The sequence below is a fragment of the Petromyzon marinus genome, chromosome 56 (assembly GCF_048934315.1).
Source record: "Petromyzon marinus isolate PM22_M1 ecotype Great Lakes invasive population chromosome 56, UKy_Petmar_22M1.pri1.0, whole genome shotgun sequence".
Taxonomy (NCBI): Eukaryota; Metazoa; Chordata; class Hyperoartia; order Petromyzontiformes; family Petromyzontidae; genus Petromyzon; species Petromyzon marinus.
The window spans coordinates 10,948,661-10,963,675 of NC_133722.1; the positions used below are offsets into that span (position 1 = coordinate 10,948,661).

Sequence of the window (15,015 nt, forward strand, 5' to 3'; positions counted from 1 at the left end):
GCAGCCAGGGTCAATCCGCTGCTGGATGACGGCCTCTCCCCAAGCCGAACCCCACCTGACACATCGTGACCCTGTATGCGATGCAACAAAATCCACCCAGGACCTAGCGGAACGGACCAATTTGACCGCTCCGTCTCCTCTATCGACTGCCTCTCGGACGCTTATCCCTAGGCTACCTATTAAGCTATTTAAAATACTTTAAACTATTTTTTTATTCTACCAGGTAAGGCCCACTGAGCTATATAGCTATTTTTCAGAAGTGACCTGGCCACAGATGATAGCTCAACAAAGTGGCTTATCGTGTGGAATATATAGCAGCCAAAGGACTCTAAGATGCGTGAAGTCGATTTTAAATGTGGAGGGAAAACCCGGAGGACCCGGAGAAAAATCCACGTGACCACGCAGAGAGAGAGAGATAGACATGCAAACTCCTAATAGACAACAGGCGTCAGGGTCGGGATCGCACCCACGAATCTGATGTATACCAGGAGAGGTAGTCAACATCTCGCCACTGTGGCGCCCCTCCTCTCCTCCCTGGCTACCATCATCTCCTGCGTAGTAAGTGCTGCTGCTGTCATATCCATCACGGGCGCACGTCACGCGACCTCGCTCTAATCACTGAATGCTTCATTGAGCAAATTAATTATCAGCTTTCCCCATCGAAAGTAAATAAGCGAATGGTCGCGCGTATGACCCTCGGTGACTCTCCGTTAGCCCCTTGCACTCGACACACGGCGGTATGGACACGGGGCCGGCCCACGCCCGTCCGGTTTGTCTGTCCGTCGTATTTGGCAGGGGGTAGGTTAAACATACAGCGGTAGAGGCGCAGCCCCTGCAATTGCCAACTCGCGCCACTTGCTGGCCGATGGTGCCTCCACTTAGAGCGGCGGTCAGCAACGGAAATAGCGAGCAGACATTTTTTTTATCGAATTCCGTGAGAAAAAAGGTTAATATTTCAAGAGCGGTGAATACGAGACGGTGGTGGCGGCCCGTGGTAAATAACGACTCGCGCAGCAGCAGTCATGAAGAGCCACACGCGGCTCCAGTCGCAGGTTGCCGGCCCCTGGCTTAGAGGGAGCTCGAGAGAACCCCCCCTTAGACGGGAGTTTGGTCCGCTCTTCCGCACTCGCCAGACAGCACGCACATCCCGATTAGCACGATTGGCTATGTACGGTGCGAAGGAAGTTCAACATAAAGTACATCCATCTTCGTAGAGGTGGGAGAGTACCCACACTTTACGCTGACCTGTCCATCGACACAACTGTACCGTATCGTGAACCCAGTTACCGTGCCCTGCACCGTGCTGCTCTGTGGACCGAGGCAGTGCGGACTGGGGGGATGACGGGGAATTGATTTCATCAATCTGCACTGTTGTTTTCACTGCCGCGACCGGAGATCGAATCGCACCGATGACCTCTGGGTAGGCAAAGTCCAGCGTGTGAACCGTCACGCCAGGGCAGCGTCCACCACGGCGCTACTTCGGTTTAAAATAAAAACGTTGTCCCCTTGCCACGGGCGGACATTTCAGCCTCTCGATCCCCGCTGCTCTTCCACGTGGTCTGGAACTCCCTCCCCCCAGCGATCCGTGCTGTCGACTCCCTGTCCCTGTTCCAAAACCCCCCAAGTGGCAGCTGTCCCTGTGTGACACAGAGCGACTCGGCTCGCAGCAGACTTCCAGACGGGCACGAGTCTGCCAAGGGGAGGCGACGATTGCTGCGCCGTGTGTATGTTTGTGTGTGTTTGTGTGTGTGATAGTGTGTGATAGTGGGTGATAGTGTGTGATAGTGGGTGATAGTGGGTATGTGTGTTAGTGTGTGTGTGTGGGGAGCGATAGTGTAGCGGTTAGCGCGCTGCGCTATGAACCTGGCGACCCGAGTTCGATTCCCGCTCACGGCCAACACCAGTGACGATAATCTGAACTGGTCCCGGGCCTCCCCTAGGTCGACTCAGCCTCAAATGAGTACCTGGTGCGGTGTGTAAACATTTCCACTAGGGAGACAAAGGCGGTCGGGCGTGGTGCTGGCCACCCACCCCCTCGTGTACCGTTCCGGCCTTCATAGGTGCTCGCTAACAGCACTTGCCCCTACAGTCTGTTAAGGCTATACGGGGGATCTTTGTGTGTGGGGAGCGGTAGTGTAGCGGTTTGCAGCGCTGCGCAACCGGAATTTTCTCCGGGTCTTTCCTCCACATTTAGAATAAATGTGCGTTCAGAATATTTGGCTACTACTATCAACTTCCACTTGATTAGCCAATTCGTTGAGCTATCATTTGTCATAGCCAGGTCACTACTGATAAAGTGCTCCATAGCTCAGTGTGCCTTACCTGGTAAAATAACAATTGTGTAGTTTTTTTGCTTAGTTTATATTTGATTCGTAACGGCAACGGTTTTTGTGTTGAAACCTCATTCAGAGAGTTCGATTTTGCCAATCATCCTCATCGGGTCGATAAAATTTGTACCGGTTTTGTGAGAGATTCATTTTGGTCACCTGATGTATAGAGTGGGTTTTCCCTATTGTCTCAGATATTTATATATTCATATATATCGAGGTACCCAGACAACGGCAGTAGCCAGCATGGTGAAGTATGGTTAAGCAGCCTGTATGAACGATGTGGTGTTAGGAGGCCTTCGTCCGGAAAAAGACTAATAAAGGCTGCAAATTACTGTTGTCATGAATCAAATATCTCCACAATACTCACCTAGAATTCTGTGGGTCTCTACGTCAATCTCTAGCGCTCTGTGTAAATTCATGCATATCTGTGGATCCTCATGTAAATCTCTGGGCCTCTATGCAAGTCAAATGCGTCTCTGCATAAATATCCGAGTCTCTCGTGTAAGGCTATGCAAGACGCTTGATCCATATGTAAGTCTGTGGGTCTCTGTTAATCTATGGGTCTCTATATAAGTCTATGTAAATCTATGGGTCTCTATGTAAGTCTATGTAAATCTATGGTTCTTTATATAAGTCTATACATGAATCGAGTTGTTATTTGTGCTTAGCACCATTGCCAATGCAGTTTTACCAAATAATTAGTTTAACGATGCGAGTCTATGGGTCCGTATGCAAATCTGGGTCTCTATGTAAGTGCATCCAAACCTATGGGTCTCTACATAAGTCTATGGCAAGTCTATTTGGAATGTAAGGCCATGTACGTGTACGACTTGGATCACGGCAGATGACGATGATAAAACTGCTAGCATCAGGCAAATGACCGAGTCGCTCAGATAACATTCCACGCTCGGCCATCTGATCCAGATCGCTCTGAAGCGTTGAGTTGAAGCGGAAGTTTGGGACAACTTGAGCCGGATTGTTGGGCAAGCATCTCCACGACGTTGTATCAGCCAGACGCTCACTCTGAATTCCTGACGAGTCCCCACCACCTCGACCACCTTCACATGTGTCTCGTGTCCCCGCGATCATGACGGTCCGGCGTGGTGAACCTCTCATAACTGCTCACCACTGCACCACCGCTCACCACACAGGGTAGACTTTACCAGGCTGTTGGGGAAAGTGCTTTTAGCGAGCAGCACCTATGAGGGCCGTCACAGCACACGAAGGGGGTGGGGGTAGCCAGCACCAAGTACATCCGACTGTGTCTCCCGAGTGGTGATGTTTACTTTACTACACATCGCACCAGGTACTCATTTGAGGCTGGGTCGACCTAGGGGAGCCTCAGGATCGGTTCAGAAAATCGATACTGGTATTGGTGGCCATGAGCGGGAATCGAACTCGGGTTGCCGGGTTAGTAGCGCAGCGTAGCGCTGACCACTGCACTACCAATCTCCATGACAATCCCACACAAACGCACATGTAGGACAAAGATCCCCCGTGTAGCCTGCAGAGACTGCTGGGTCAGCAAAAATCTATTTAGGCAGCAATGTCGCATGACGGGGTGTGGTGTGTCCAGAACCAAGCTCGCCCGCCTTTGTCTTCCCAGGGCTGATATTTCACATGCCACATCAGGTTTTTATTAAAGGCTGAGTCGACCTCGAGGAGATGCAAGACCGGTTCTATAACTACTTGACACAAACATTGCAGAGGCTGGGAATCAACTTCAGGTTGCCAGGTTCTTTTGGGCAGTGCGCTAACCACAGTGTCACCGCTCCTCTCACACACATGCCACACAAAAAAACCACCCCGTAATAGCCTCCACAGGCTTTTGGGGTAAATGCTGTTAGCAAGCACCTATTAAGGCCTGCAAATTCCACGGGGGTGCACACGCACGGAGAACCCATCTCAAAACCCAAAGCTGTACACTCTGATGGGGCAAGTGCTGTTGGTGAGCACTGATTTAGGCTGGCACACACCGAAGCCCTTACGCTATGGCGAGACCGGCCAGAATACTGCAGCATCATCATCATCATTACAGGCCCTACCTAACATCACCACAAGCGAAGAGGGCGTCGGACGCGTGTGTGTGCCTGCTGGGTTTTTCTCCAGGATTTTTGGTTTCCAAACCCCCACACGAAGCCAAACTCACATTCATGGAATTCTAAAATTAACTATAAACTATCGTATTTTTTATTTTATCCAGTTAAGGCCCACTGAGCTATATAGCTCTTTTTCAGAAGCGACCTGCCCATGAATGGTAGATCAACGAAGTGGCTCATCAGCATGTAGAAATTTATAGCAGACAACACTCTAAACTCGTGATGTTGACTCTAAATGTGGAGGGAAAATCCGGAGTACCCGGAGAAAAATGCACGCGACCACGGGGAGAGTGTCACGCAAACTCCAAAAATACAGCAGGCATCAGGATATGGATTGAACTCACGACCTCCTGCATACCAGGCGAGGTAGTTAACATCTCCTAGCCACCATCATTACCAAACATGTTCAATGTAACGGGGACTCTGCTGGCAACAAACACGTGTGCCGAGACTCAGCGAGGCTTCCGCCCCATGTAAACATATTTTTGGCATTAAAAATAATCAACAAAGATATATTGCTGGGGGAACATAATGCAGTATAAAAAAGCCAAAGTATATCATTGTCAAACTGCTGCTTGGTTTACAACAGCCTTCATTTGATTGGCTGAGAAACCAAATCCATCCCGGTCAACCCATACAGTTTACCCGTATTCTTGTACAGGGAAATTGAAAAAATCAAATGTTTGTCTATTTGTTTGTGTTTCTCTCTTGTGATGGGACTTTGTAGGATTAACGTTGAGATTTATACGGGCACGGGGTGACCAATAAGGTTTTCATTGGTCTGTAATAAGGTAGGGCACTGATTAGGGGTTGACGGTATCCAAATCAATCGGCACGTTTGCCCACGTGACAACTTTATTGGCTCACTCATTGGGTGTGGAGGTGTGTGGTGGTTGAACTCAGGGTGTGTAGGTGTGTGGTGGTTGAACTCAGGGTGTGGAGGTGTGTGGTGGTTGAACTCAGGGTGTGTAGGTGTGTGGTGGTTGAACTCAGGGTGTGTAGGTGTGTGGTGATGGAACTCAGGGTGTGTAGGTGTGTGGTGGTTGAACTCAGGGTGTGTAGGTGTGTGGTGGTTGAACTCAGGGTGCGTAGGTGTGTGGTGGTTGAACTCAGGGTGTGTAGGTGTGTGGTGGTTGAACTCTGGGTGTGTAGGTGTGTGGTGGTTGAACTCAGGGTGTGTAGGTGTGTAGTGGTTGAACGCAGTGTGCTGGTGGTAGTGGTAGTGGTGGTGCTTGAACGCAGTGTGGTGGTGGTTGAACGCTGTGTGGTGGTGGTGATAGTGGTGGTGGTTGAACGCAATGTGGTGATAGTGGTGATGGTTGAACGCTGTGTGGTGGTGGTGGTGGTGATATTGGTGGTGGTTGAACGCAGTGTGGTGATAGTGGTGGTGGTGGTTGAACGCTGTGTGGTGGTGGTGGTAGTGGTGGTGGTGGTTGAACGCAGTGTGGTGGTGGTTGAACGCTGTGTGGTGGTGGTTGAACGCTGTGTGGTGGTGGTAGTGGTGGTGGTTGAACGCAGTGTGGTGGTGGTTGAACGCTGTGTGGTGGTGGTAGTGGTGGTGGTTGAACGCAGTGTGGTGGTGGTTGAACGCTGTGTGGTGGTGGTAGTGGTAGTGGTGGTGGTTGAACGCTGTGTGGTGGTGGTAGTGGTGGTGGTTGAACGCAGTGTGGTGTGGTAGTGGTTGAACGCTATGTGGTGATAGTGGTGGTGGTTGAACGCAGTGTGGTGGTGGTGGTGGTGGTTAAACACAGTGTGGTGGTGGTGGTTGAACGCAGTGTGGTGGTGGTGGTTGAAGGCAGTGTGGTGGTGGTGGTGGTGGTGGTGGTTGAACGCTGTGCGGTGGTGGTGGTGGTTGAACACAGTGTGGTGGTGGTGGTAGTGGTGGTGGTTGAACACAGTGTGGTGGTGGTTGAACGCAGTGTGGAAGTGATGGTAGTGGTGGTGGTTGAACGCTGTGTGGTGGTGGTGGTTGAACGCAGTGTGGTGGTGGTGGTGGTGGTAGTGGTGGTGGTGGTAGTGGTGGTGGTGGTTGAACGCAGTGTGGAGGTGGTAGTGGTGGTGGTGGTGGTTGAACGCAGTGTGGTGGTGGTAGTGGTGGTGGTGGTTGAACGCAGTGTGGTGGTGGTGGTGGTGGTTGAACGCTGTGTGGTGGTAATGGTGGTGGTTGAACGCAGTGTGGTGGCTGGCCCAGTTCCCTCACAATAGGGGTGCAGGAATTTGTGAGTGAAGTTAACGGAACGGCGATCGCTATGCTCGTAGCAGTCGTGGTAGCGATACAAGAGTGACAAGGAGGCGACTTTAGCACAGAAAATAAAATATACCGACGGTGTGGATTTCACACCCCTCCCCTCCATATATATTAGCCCCCCTCGAATCACAAGTTCAATGTAATTGTGTCCCAATTCCAACACTTATCACTCGCCTAATAGTCAATATCACAACGCAGATTGTTGTATCGTGAATGAGTGTCAGCCCGGGGATGCAACGCGTCCGAGGGGCATCCACAGAGGAGATGGAGCGATGGAATCAGCTCCTGTGGGGACAGATGGTCATGGTCTTGAAGGGAGGAGAGGCTTTCATCCAGCAGTAGATTGAGGACAGCTGATGATGAGGCATGTTCTCGCTTTCAGCAGCACAAGAAGGTTAAGTTCTTAGAGTATATTTCGTTTTCAAAGTACGTTGTACTTAATCTGATTACAGTCTGGATTATTTTAAAAGTAGCGTGTATAGTGGGCGAGAAGTCTCTATACCCCTTTTATTCTGCGAGTCAATTGCAGCCGTGAAGACAAGGGGTATAGGGACTTCTCGTCCACCGTGGTGCCTGCTGATGTCTTTGCCTTATAACTGAAGCTGCTGCTGCTGACTGGGATATTTCCCGCCCTCTTTTTATTGAAGGTAGTGTATGTGGGTGGGGGGGTAATCATGAAGGTAATCACGCGGTAAGTGTGCTAAGTAATTAGCTGATGATGTCGAAATAAAAAAAACTGGTAACGCTGTGGTAATCCGATAGCAGCAGCAACGCTTTGCGTGCAGTGTAACGAGCGCCTTTTATCTTTGTAACGCGTTACAACATCAGAGCTGTTTCTGGGAGTTTTCGAGGCAGAGAGACAAAGACGGAGGGGGGGGGGGCGACAATTCGCCATCCCTGCGCGACGCTTTGTAATCCGGTATTGATTTTCTCAGCGGAGAGGGTCTGCGGTTTTGCCTGTGATTGAAGCAAACTGACTATGTATTTTATTAATGTATGAGGCAATTCATCGTTGAGTAAAGCATCCCCCCCCCCCGTCTATACATCATCATAGTCGTGATGAATATCACCGCCTTCATCACTACTATCCTACACACCATGACCCTAGTCAGCACCACTCTATAACTATCGCTCATGATGATGATTGTGACTGTCACCATGACCATATCAGCATCCTTACTATGATGATGATCACCACGAACCTTTTCACCCTCATCATCAGTGTAATAGTCATCATCAACTTCAAGATCAGCCCCAATGTTCATGACCATAAATAAGAAAGATCACCATCACTACCTTCACCACCATGATATTCATCATCACCATCACTTTCACCTCGGTGAATATTATATTTACCATCACTAAAGCGCCATTACCACGACCAACGCCTTCATCTTTAGCTTTTTCATCAACGCCGCTACCTTCAATCGCCATTCATGGCCAATCACCTTCTTCACGATGATGATGAGGAAGGCAGTGATCACCACCACCGTCACCACCACCATCATCATCATTCCACCACAACCTTCATCACAACTACCAAAACCACTCTCTCCAACATCATCACCGCCACCATCAGATCCAACACCACCTTCATCACCCTTATCACCACCACCTTCACTATCACCACCATCTTAATTTGTACCACCACAATCATCACCACCACGACGACCTTCATCGCCACAATCCGTATCACCATCTTCACCAGCGTAATCAAAACAACCACCAGAACCACCACCTTCATCACCAGCATCCCCACCACCTCATACTCGCCGCCACCCACCACCACCATAATCATCCCCGCCATCAATACCATCACCGATACCACCATCCCCACGACTACCACCACTATTGAGACCAACACCAGAATCACCACCAGCATTCCTCATCACTATGGACATCAGTCCTACCATCACCTTCACCGTCAAATATTCCCCGTGTAGCTTTAACAGACGTGTAGGGGCAAGTGTTGTGAGCGAGTAGTAAGCACCTATGAGGGCCGGCACGGCACACGAGGGGGTGGGTGGCCAGCACCCACGCCCGGCCGCCTTTGTCTCCCCATGTGGCGATGCTTAACACATCGCACCAGGCACTCATTTAAGACTGAGTCGACTTAGGGGAGGCCCAGGACCGGTTGAGATAATCGTCACCGATGTTGGCCGTGAGCGGGAATCGAATGCGGGTCGCCGGGTTCATAGCGCAGCGTAGCGCTAACCACTGCGCCACCGCTCCCCCCACCACACACCTTCACAACCTTCACCATCACAACCATCACCACCACGCCCGTCTCACGCCACCACTCAGCTCCTCAGCCTTAAACAGCAGCAACGAGAGCGACGGGACATGGCGTAGAGCCCCGTTTGCTGACTCGACGAGAAACCCGTTCTACGAAGCGCTGCCATCAACTCCCATCCGCATATTCCTCGCTCCCTCTCCACTTCCTTCCCCTTTAATAGGAAGGGAGAGAGAAAAAAAAACCCCTCCACTATACCCTCCAAAAGAAGGCGGAGTGTGGGAGAAGGTAGTGGAGCTGCGGCAACCAATGGAGCGTCCAGAACCCCGATGAATAATAGATTACAGTCCGCGCTCGTCACTACCCGACACAGTATTGGTGTAAAAAGACGCATGGACAGAGAAGCAGTTGTAAGCGGGCCGCCGCTACTGCATTGCGAGTTCACACACACACAGAGATCTCCCTCGCCACGGACTCATCATATTACCATTGCCCTGCCAGCAGCATTCATCGTGAGCAAGCAACCATTACGTCGAGAGATAACCCAAAAAATTGCATTGTCATCAGCAGCAGCAGCAGAATTAGAATCGTGATGACGAGAAGCGGTGTGAGCGGGATTAGCTATCCCATTCTCCGGTTCGTATTTTTCTGTGCCCCACCCCCAGCAAAAAAAAATTGTTCTAATCTTTCTATCATCAGCAGCATGATGATCATCGTCAGCTTCATCGTATGCAGGAGCATCATCATCAGGAGTATCCCTTTTCTCAGATTCATAATTGCATTTCCCGAGGAATAATTACATCAGATATCATCAGCAGCATCATCAGTAGCATCATCATCATCAGCAGCAGCAGTATTGTAATCAGCATCATCAGCAGCAGCAGTATTGTAATAATCAGCAGCAGTATTCATTATAATCAGCACGCGATGGAAAAATCCTGGAGCAGGCCGGTACGGTCGTACCAAACCGGTGCGGGATACGAATGAGAAAATAATGCATTGCATCATTCGTGTATTGAACATCACGTACACACGTACACGTGTGTGTGTGTGTGTACAGACACGTACACACACACACACACGTACATGTACTGTTGTGTACACACGTTCATGTACGTGTGTACAGAACATGTGTGTGTACATGTCTGTACATACACATGTACATGTGTGTACAGACACGTACACACATACACGTGTGTTTGTGCATGTCTGTACATGTGTGTGTACACACACACACACGTACTAATACAAGATTCCTCCCTTACCCACACATACGTGTACGCATACGTGTACGCAAACATGTACACAGATGTGCACACACGTGCACCGTACTGGCCTTGATAGGTACTCGCTAACAGAACGTATGCATATACACACGTACATACACACACGTGTACAGACACACACCTACATGTACACACACGTACATGTACACACACGTACATATACACATGTACACGTACATACACACGTGCGCACGGACCGTAAACGCTTACCGGTATTTGCGTGACACAGCGCGAAGGGCAGCAGTGCTGATGATGATGGCTTTAGCGTAAAAAAAAAACCACACCCTTACAAAAAACCTTCCTAAGAATGCTGCTCCTGTGCAAAAATAACCCTCTCTTATATACCTGTATAGTGCAGCGTTACTCACAACAATACCACTACGACTGCTGCTATCCCATATATTGTAATCCTATGCAGAAGGGGGGTGGGTGGGTTATGGAAACCTCACTCACTGCGTGATTGTTCGTGGACTGCCGCTTCCAGCAGCCAACCCCAGGCTTTGCTGTGAATACAAACGGAGCTCCCCGCTCGCCCGCACGCTCCAGCCAGCCAAGCTTGGAGGTGCTTCTTGGGTTGATCTGCTTGCTGCTGCTGGTGGGTGGCTGGTGGGTGGGTGGTGCAGGGTAGTGGCTGGATGCTCATTTGCAGGGAGACGACAGCGCCCTCGCCGCACGTGTCTCTCCGTTGGTGTTCGCTCCAAACCAATAGAGCCGCTCCATTGGCTTAGAATGCGGCAGGCGGTGCGGACTGGGGTTGGGGGAGTGGGGAGATGGGTGGGGGCGAGCCGCTGATGTCGGCGGAGGAGGCGTGTTGTGTTGCCTAGAGTCTAGTGGAGGAGGTGTGTGTGTGTTGCCTAGAGTCTGGTGGAGGAGGTGTGTGTGTGTGTGTTGCCTAGAGTCTGGTGGAGGAGGAGGTGTGTGTGTGTTGCCTAGAGTCTGGTGCAGGAGGAGGGGTGTGTGTGTTGCCTAGAGTCTGGTGGAGGAGGTGTGTGTGTGTTGCCTCGAGTCTGGTGGAGGAGGTGTGTGTGTGTTGCCTAGAGTCTGGTGGAGGAGGAGGGGTGTGTGTGTGTTGCCTAGAGTCTGGTGGAGGAGGTGTGTGTGTGTTGCCTCGAGTCTGGTGGAGGAGGAGGTGTGTGTGTTGCCTAGAGTCTGGTGGAGGAGGAGGTGTGTGTGTTGGGTAGTGTCTGGTGGAGGAGGAGGTGTGTGTGTGTGTGTTGGGTAGTGTGGTGGAGGAGGGGTGTGTGTGTTGGGTAGTGTCTGGTGGAGGAGGGGTGTGTGTGTTGGGTAGTGTGGTGGAGGAGGAGGGGTGTGTGTGTGTTGGGTAGTGTCTGGTGGAGGAGGGGTGTGTGTATTGGGTAGTGTCTGGTGGAGGAGGAGGGGTGTGTGTGTGTTGGGTAGTGTCTGGTGGAGGAGGTGTGTGTGTGTTGGGTAGTGTCTGGTGGAGGAGGGGTGTGTGTGTTGGGTAGTGTCTGGTGGAGGAGGAGGGGTGTGTGTGTGTGTTGGGTAGTGTCTGGTGGAGGAGGGGTGTGTGTGTGTTGGGTAGTGTGGTGGAGGAGGAGGGGTGTGTGTGTGTGTTGGGTAGTGTCTGCTTTGGGTACGCGGTCCAGACCTCCCCAGAGACCCTGGCTGACAGAGGAGGTGTTCAGGATGGTTGAGAAAAAGCGACAGGCCCACTGTCATCGGCTACAGAATCCCACGTCAGAGAATGAGGAGGCTTACCGCAGCCTTCGCTCGGAGGTTCGGAGAGCCGTGGGGCGCTGCGAGGATGGGTGGTGATCGCGGGTTGCTGAGGAGATGGAGTCTGCCTCAGTGGCCCGTGATCACAAATCTCTATTTAACTCCATCAAAAAAGTAATCTGCAGCGGCATACCTATTACCATCATTAGGGGGAAAAAAGGGTGACCCAATCTCCGACCCCCAGGAACAGGTTTGCAGATTTGCTGAGCATTTCTGTGAGGTCCTGGGGGAGGGAAAATCCCTCAGCCAGAAAAACATCGTGGCACAAAGTGAGGATAACCCTGCTGAGGCTGCGGTGCCTCAAATATTGGAAGAAGTCACCCCATGTGAGTGGCTGGCTGAGGTGCCATCTGTTGAGGAAGTACTGAAGGCGATGCGGAGTCTGAGACCAGGAAAGGCAGCGGGCAGAGATGATCTCCCAAGCGAAATGCTGAGGGAGGGCGGCGTTTGTGCACAGACTGCCTTATATGACATCATAACAACAGTCTGGACCACTGGACGGGTTCCGCAGGATTGGAAGGATGCCCTGGTGGTCCCCCTTTTTAAGAAGGGGGACCGCACAGACTGTAACAACTACAGGGGCATCTCACTCCTCAGTGTGCCGGGAAAGGTCCTGGCAAAAATTATTCAACATCGCCTTGCCAGGCACGCTGAGGAGAGGCTTGCGGAGCCCCAATGCGGTTTCAGGAAAGGGCGGTCCTGCACAGATGCCATAATTTCTGTCCGTCTGCTACAGCAGAGGTGTAGGGAATTCCAACAAGACCTACATCTCTGCTTTATTGACCTGGTCAAGGCCTATGATACGATCAGTAGGCCTGGGCTCTGGGTTGTTCTTCGTGCTTTTGGAGTACCTGACCCTCTGCTCACGATCATTAAGAACCTTCATGATGGTGAGCGGGCCCGGGTAAAACTACGTGGCCGGGAGTCAGAGCCATTCCCTGTACACCTTGGGGTGCGACAGGGATGTCCTCTGGCTCTCACATTATTTAACATCTATTTTAACCACGTAGTTCGTGAAGCCTTCAATAGCTGTACCGGGGGAATCTCCATATGGTACAGATATAATGGGAGGCTGATCGATTCCCGGGTGCGGTCAAGGGATGGCTCCCTATTGCTCAACCACGTTATGTATGCTGATGATTTGGCAATAGCTGTTCATTCAGAGGAGGAGTTGGAGACGCTGCTGCTGAGACTGGAGCGTGCCACTAAGAGGTGGGGCCTTACCATCAGCCCCACCAAAACTAAGCACCTACCTGGGTATTTTGTACCATCGGACACTCCACCCCCACAACTCCCAATCGGTGATGGGGCAGTTGTAGAGAGAGTGGAGAGTTTCCCATACCTGGGCAGTGTGCTTATGACTGGCTCCAGTTTAACAGCAGAGGTCTCACTCCGAATCAGTCGAGCGGCAATATATTTTCATCGGTTGCGTAACGCTGTGTGGAAGCTACCTGGTCTGTCGCTCCGCACTAAGCTTCAGGTCTTCTCGGCCACGGTCATTCCCTCCCTTCTCTACGCTTGCAAAACGTGGACCCCCCCTAATGGAACATCTTCACCGGTTGGAAACATTTAGGCTGGCCTGACTACGATCCATCCTGGGTTTAACCAGACTAGATTGTGTGTGGAGCTCACAAATCCTTGAAAGATCTGGGCAGGGTCCCATCGGTGAGCTCCTCTGGCGGGGAAGGCTGCGACGGCTGGGTCATGTAGCCCGCATGCCCAGCCACCGCATGCCGAAACAGCTTTTGTTTGGCCGGATTGAGGGGGCTAAGCGGGCGCGGCACGGGCTAGAGAAGAGATGGAGTGATGTGGTACAGGAGGACGTGGAGCTGAGTGGACTTGCCGATGACTGGTACCAGCGGTGTCAAGATCGGCCTCTGTGGAGGAGGCTCGTAAAGGACGCTACTGGGCAGTTGGAGGCAGTCGCCCTCCAACAACAACGTAGGACGGAGGAGCGACGCTCACAACAACGAGCGGAGCGCCGGGTGGCTAAAGCACAGCAGGTTGCCACAGTAGGGGGCACAGGTGGTGCATCAGCCAGTCATCTCAGTCAGTCGACCCGTGGCACCTGGGTCTGCCCCGTGACCTCCTGCCAGCGGGCGTTCGACACTTCACGTGGCCTCAAGGTGCACATAGCCTGGCACAAGCGTCGTGGTGACGTCACTGCCACTTAGTGGCGAATGGCGGTTGTTGTTGTTGGGTAGTGTCTGGTGGAGGAGGAGGGGTGTGTGTGTGTGTTGGGTAGTGTCTGGTGGAGGAGGAGGGGTGTGTGTGTGTGTGTTGGGTAGTGTCTGGTGGAGGAGGAGGGGGGTGCCTCGGTAGTGTCTAAGGTAGCACAGGAATCACTACACCCTGAGGTGGCACAGCAATCACTAACCACCCAACTCTACATCAGTACCCATCAGTTTATACGGCTCATACGAGTGAATTTCTAGATAACCCCACTCATTTCAAATGCTCAGCAACATCATCCACTTTTATTTGCCACGTAGAGAAGTGCGCGGTTCAAGCTGTGCCACCTCGGGGTGGTTACAGCAATTACCCCGGTTTACGTCGGGGATGCGTTCCTGAAAGGCGCGACAACGAAGATGGAAACGACGCAACTCATAGCCACGTGCAGGGTCGTAGTGGGTGGGTGAAGGCGAAGGCTGAGAGGTGACGGATAACGAGAAAGAACGGACGATGCTGTCAGCGACGTAAGTGTGGGTTGAGGCGACGTCAATCAGGTAGCGGTGTTAATACAGTGACGACGTATTTGTGAAGCGACGTGAAATGGGGAGACGTGAATCAGGGTCTGACTGTCTATGCCTGTGTAGTGGGTTCACGGGACACGGAGACGGTGGAGTAGAGGCAGCACTGTTTATTCAAGCTTGGCAAGGGTTACACTGAGAAGGGGTAACGGCCCCTCCACCCGTATACACACTGGGACACCCCCTAGGCTATCTAGCCTAACCACTGTGCTCCCAGTTCCTCCGCTACAGGCGCTAGGGGAGGCTATCTGACCTGGCCCTGGTCATGGCACAGACCACGGCACCCCACCAACCAGACCGATCCTTAAAAGGGCTCCGGCTCTGAGGCCCTG

General features: G+C 51.8%; 1 protein-coding gene across 6 annotated transcripts in view; it reads right to left on the bottom strand.

Moving 5' to 3' along the window:
• Positions 1 to 10,898, bottom strand: part of LOC116954695 (sodium channel protein type 2 subunit alpha) — an 89,615-nt gene extending 78,717 nt beyond the window's left edge. For 3 of the 6 annotated variants that reach the window (XM_032975394.2, XM_032975395.2, XM_032975392.2), the window contains exon 1: positions 10,407 to 10,897. The gene's annotated coding sequence lies outside the window, so the exon portion shown is untranslated. Of the gene's footprint in view, positions 1 to 10,406 lie in introns of all 6 variants that reach the window. The other 3 variants (XM_076052574.1, XM_076052573.1, XM_032975396.2) reach the window with 2 other exon arrangements.
• Between the last annotated feature and the right edge of the window lie 4,117 nt (positions 10,899 to 15,015).